We start from the raw sequence: 6353 nt of genomic DNA, 5'->3' as shown, positions 1-6353 counted from the left end.
TTCTCTAAAGTGTAATTAGGTAAATACTTAGCATTCTCATAATAATAATAATAATTAAAAAAAGGTATTCTGCCACTCAGAGAAAATAAACAATCTAACAAGGGAATGAATACTAAAGAAAAGAATAGTCAAATCACATCTAAGGGGAGAATGAGCATAAAAGAAGCAAATAACATAACTAAGATATCAGAATATAAATCAGTGAAGACATAATTGTACTTTAATCTATAAATAAGACAATGGCTCAAGATAATTTGTACTGCCTCCCCATGATCTCTATTATCATTTACAGTGAAAACAGTGCCATATGAAATGCTGTTATTTGTATATGAAGATGGTGCTGTGACCCATCAGCAACAAAACTACAAAACTGCTTTGTTTTTAGAGTAGGAAAGGGTTGGCAATAAATTCATCCACACACTCTCATCTGGTCCTCTTGTGAGCAATGGTGTACATTGGCAAGTTGAAGTTACAGCTGCAGTCAGTGAGCCCAGAACAAAACAAAACAAAACAAAAACCCAGTGAGTGAAAAATCAATCAGATTGTAATTAGTGCATAGGGGAGATTGAATACCCTAACCTGACATATTAGCCCCAAGTTCTGACCAACTAAGCTTAACTATCCATATGGTGTCAAAAAATGCATCTATATTTAATCCAGTGTTTAAAAAATGGTATTGTGATACCTTGATGAATTTCAAAAAGCATCCCCAATTCTTCCTCACTGTACATACTTCAGCATGTGTATTATAATAGAGCACCAGGCATCACTTAACACTAGAACTATGAGAAAATAAGAGGAAAATGCTTAATATGTCTCAACCTTTTTTGATGGGAAAACACAACCCAAGTAATATTTTGAGTGGTTGACTCCTATGGGCCAGCCCAATTACTGGCTGGTGAGTTTGATGTCCCCACAAAATAAAAAAAGCAAATTTTTTTACTGAATGCCTCTGGTGGAAAAAGGTATCTTTAAATGATAAAAACATAATCCAGCACAGGTCTTATAGCCAAACATGAAGAGGAACTGTCACTGATATTCAAAAACTACCCTGTGCCACTACCCTATCCCAGTTCCTTTTATAAGGATTTTGATTCTAACAACAGAATTACATGGTAGGTATTATCCTCATTTTCTAGATAAGAATCTAAATCTTGGGGTAAAAAACTTATCCAGGGTCAAAAATCATGAAGCCTTCAGAAGATGAATCAAAGAGTTTCTCCAAACTCCATGATTGTTTTTACATGGAGATGATATAAATATAACCAACCAACTTACTAAGATTCATATAAGTTGTATTATTTATATTTTCCAGTGGATATAACTAATTGACCTAAAAACCCAAGTGGAGAACATGGATTTCAGATGACAATAATCTGTGACCGAGAGCTTTATAGACATGGGACATACTGACAGAGATGATCTATTATTTATTTATTTATTTATTTATTTATTTATGTATTTCTTACTTACTTACTTACTTATTTATTTAGTTCAATCTTAAAGACTTTGCTAGACTGGCAGAATTCCTGGGTAGTCACAGGATTCCAGTGATTCTAATGTTTTAAGAGATGATTATAACACAGAAACTAAACATCTTTGATGGTAGAAATAAAAGCATTTCTTTGATTAATTTATCCAAGGCTTTCTAAAATGCTATTATCAAAGTGGTTTATCAAGACCCTGATTAAGATAGACAACCCAGTATCTCTCATATTAAACCATGCTCCAAGTCCAATCAAAGCAATTCTAATGTTCTCTGTGAGGGTCTTGTGTCTGAACAAACTTGGAAATATTATTTTATTTTCAAGTTCAGTGGCAACTCAGCAAATGTAAAGCTACATATTACATACCTATATATGTACATGCAAACTTCCAATCATTGATAAGAATTGTGTGCAAATGAATCACAGAGAAACAATCATTTCAAAAAGTTATTGGGAGTTGGGTTAAAGTTTTTTCCTTGGTACTGTCATGATCTCCAATGAATTCTATTGTTAACACTTACCATGTTGTATTGTAAATGCCTTTTTCTGCAACTAGAGTATGAGCTTTGTAAGGTCAGAGCCTGTCTTTCCTCTATGACCCAGTGTATGAACGTAGTTCTGGCATTCACTGATCACTTATTGAATGAGTAAATGAATAATTTAAAGTGAAATATGAAATTACATAATGGCATCATTGGTTATAATCCATGTTTGCATCTGTGGATGGATCTGGTTTCTTCCTACGCATCCTCGAATGCTTGAAAATACTTCACTTCATCCAGGCACAAATTTTATAGAAGAAAGTTGTGCTTAATCATGTATAGATGAAATAGAATTATTACTCAAAAGCAACAGGAGCCACCTATAGTGCCTGTGACAGAAGCTGAAAGGGGTTGACTTTCCTTGAATTCTAAGCAATTGTTGCATGCTGGTCCCTGGACAATAATATAAAGCTGGTAAAGTTTGTATTTAAGATGACCTTCACCCTTCATTTTTTGAACTTCTTTGACCTTTTGCCTCTGTTCCCATACATCCAGAGCCTTTGGGATGTGCTCTGACTGTCAAGACTCTGATGTTGTGGAAAAAAGCATCAGCTTTGCCTCTATGAGAACTAGGCAACTGGCTTGGGTGTAAGTTCATTTCTCTGGCACATAGTACCCACAGTGTAAATTTAGAATCATAATAATCTTCCTTGGAGAGGAAGGGTTTAGGCCCCTGTGAAAGAATGCAAGTGAGAATGCTCTGCAAACTATGAAACATTAAATAGATATTTGATGTTATAGCAAACATCCTTAAAATTGAAGAACTTCTAATGTCCTCTTTGGTCTGAAGTATCCATGACCTAAATAACTTCATTCTCTCTTCTCTCCAAATTCCTATCTCTCAGTACAATTGTTGGGACTGAAAATCTGATTGTTGCCTACATTTATCCACTTTAAGCTAAAGTGCCCAATAAACACGAAACCACCTTAATTTGTTAATATTTTTAGACAAGGTATTGTAAATCCAGTTATTCTGGAGGCTGCTGGGATGAGTCCTTTTCTGTCTAATTTGACTGCTAATTCCTACTCTAATAAACACAGGGGTTAGAAAAGGTGGCATCCCAGAAAGAAAAGGCTATTCATCTCAATTGTAAGGCTCCAATACATGAAGGATGGTAATTTAATTTCCTGGAATTTGCTCATCTGAAAGTTTAATTAACAGAAACCAAGACACTAAAATAGTTTTGTATCAAATATATAGAATAGCGGTACTTAACTACTAGATGACTTATGTTTCCATAGTGATTGTTAAAATTATATTTATAAAAGAAACCAAGTGTAACCATTTTAGCAATTCTGTAAAGGCATAGTCTAAGAGGTAAAATTAAAGTTAAAAAAAATGAGACCATTTATAATGGGTCGTTATGACTCTGAATAATGATGATTATTGGTTCTGCTTAATAAAACTGTCATCTAACACAAAATAGATATTAAGCTAAATTACATTACATTATCATTCTATCACGTTACAAAATTCAATGCAAAGCCTTTAAGAAATAAATCCACAAGAAAACAGGCCCAATATTAACCTCTTCTACCCATTTCCAAATGGTTTTAATTAATAAAGGAAACTGTATGAAGAATTAAAACAAAACACAGGTATGCTGTAAAATGCTTTTTCCTAGAGCAAACAACAAAGCATTCATTATCTGCATATTTCTTAAATGCTCTAGCTTTGGTATGATACTTGATGAAACCAGGATCAGCTTTTCTCACACTTTTCTCCTATTATTCAGCTTTTGCTTCTTCACTCCAAGGTGATTCTTTCCTGTCAGTCTCCACTGCCCCCTCTGCTGACTACCTCACATAAAGGAATCTGGTTTATCTATCACTACCTATCACTCCTAAAGCTGATTGCACTCAGGAATGCTTCTCTCAAGGTGCTTCCTGAGCTTTCAGGATAAAAATCATGCAAGTTATGGAAATAAGATTTCTAGATCTTTTCCAGGGCCTATTGGATCAGAAACTCCATGGGGTAGTAGGTTTGTGAATCTGCATTTTAATGTTCGCCCAAGGTATTTATACATATCTCTGGTTTGTGAATCCTTGTACCTGAACTACTGATAAGCAGTAAAGATGCTAGGGGGTATGCTACTGTTAGGTTTAATACTCAGTTGGTTTGCATTTAATTCATTACTGAAAACATTTACTGGAGATATATAATTCGTCTGGCTGTTTGCTAGGTACGAGGGCTACTAAAATAATGACCCATCTTTTTTCTCATTCATCTTGTAGCATAATCACAGGATTTTCCTTTCTGGAAATACAATCTCAATATTATAGTATTATTTCTTCCAGACTTAGTATAGAATCCTGGGTTCCCTGATTCCACAAGTATAAGTCAAAAAAAGAGCTTTCAAATAAAGCAAGATAGTCATTGAAATAAAACAGTAATAGATAGTATATAAAGTAGATTATGCATAGATGAAGAAAAAAAATGACTAGGAAGATTGAAGTGTGCAAAATGTAGCACAGAAAGAGAAAGAAAATAAAGATATAAAAGAGAATTTAAGAGACGTGGAGAAAGCAAAATCGAGAAGCTCTGACATATGTTGAATAAGAATTCTAGTAACAAAGAATGGTGTTTATAGGGTAGAGGAAATATTTGAAATGATGGCTGAAAAATTTCTTATACTGAAAAAGTGATGAGTCTTCATATCAAAAAGTTAGATAAAAATGAAATAAATTATACCTGGTTGTTTTGCAGAAGGATTGCAGAACATCAGGGGACAAAGGGATAATCTTGGAATCAACTAGAGCTAAAAGAGAAATACTCTTCATACACAAAGGAAGAGTCAGACTGACTTTATCAGCTTTAAGAGAGACCAGAAGACACTAGGGTACAACTTCAAAGTGTTGAGAAAATAACATTCAAAGTAAAGTTAATCATTTAAGAGAGAGAGGATAATAAAAAGCTTAAGGACATACAATGACACATAGTTTCTGACCCTCACTTGGAAGAAATACTGAATTGAAGGACATACTTCATTAAGAAATAAATGAATCCATAAAGAAGGAATATGATTCAGGAAGAAACAGGGTGCAATAAGTTGCTAAGATATATTGTTAAATCTAACTAGAAATGACAATCATATTAGAAACACAATTTTTTATTGTTTAAATAAAAAACTAGAACTAAATTATGGATAATGCAAATCTCTCTTGACAAGAGATTTATAAAAATGGATTGTCAACAGGCAATTTTATAGCTTAAATTAATTTGAGGAGATATCAAGAGGCACTTGAATTAACATTAAATGTGTAATCAAAATCAGTTTATTTTCCTTTATATCATTAATTTAATAGCAACTTAAACTCTAGATTTTAAAACAGATTTTTCTTTTACCAGTTTCCCCTAAAAAGACTGTTTTGTTTAAAGCAACAGTCAATTTTGTTATGGTAGTTTTGAACACATGAAATATGTCAATTATGCAACTGTAGAATGATTAACTCTTTACAAACAATTAAGGCCCTGTTTACAAAATAAAAATACTTATCAGAGAGAGTCTACTTTTTTCTTTTCTTTTCTTTTTTTTTTTTTTTTTGAGAGTCTACTTTTTTAATGTTGTACCCATCAGCCACTGTTACGGTACTATAGGCATACCTTGCTTTATTGTGTTTTGCAGATATCACAGTTTTTACAGTTTGAAGGTCTGTGGCACCCTTGTGTTGAGCAAGTCTCTTGGCACCATTTTTCCAAAAGCATTAGCTCACTTGGCATTTCTGGGTCAAATTTTAGTAATTCTTGCAATATTTCAAACTTTTAAAAAAATATTTATTATGAGGCTCTTTGGTCAGTGGTTTTTGACATTATCATTGTAATTGGGGGCACCACGATCTGTGCCCATATAAGATGCAGAACTTAATCAATAAACATTTAATGTACTCTCGACTGTTCCATCTGATGCACTGGTCCCCCATCTTTGTTAGCTTGGGCCTCCCTGTTCCCGGAGACACACAATATTGAAATTAGGTGAAATGATAACCTTACAGTGAATGCCTCTAACATTCAAATCAAAGGAAAAATTGTGTGTATCTCAAATCAAAGGCTAGCAATGATTAAGTGTAGGGACGAAGACATATCAAAAGCTGAGACAGACCAAAAACTAGGCCTCTTACGCCTGTTAGCCGAGTTGTGAATGCGAAAGAAAAGTGTTAGAAGGAAATCAAAAGCTTTACTTTGGTGAATACTCAAATGATAAGATAGCAAAACAATCTATTGCTGTGATGGAGAAAGTTGTAGTGATCTGGATAGAAGATCAAACCAGCCACAACATTCCCTTCAGCCAAAACCTAATCCAGAGCCAGGCCCTCACTCTCTTTA

This window comes from Neovison vison, chromosome 2 (genome assembly GCF_020171115.1).
Source record: "Neovison vison isolate M4711 chromosome 2, ASM_NN_V1, whole genome shotgun sequence".
Taxonomy (NCBI): Eukaryota; Metazoa; Chordata; class Mammalia; order Carnivora; family Mustelidae; genus Neogale; species Neogale vison.
Note: the sequence above shows the minus strand (reverse complement) of the source record.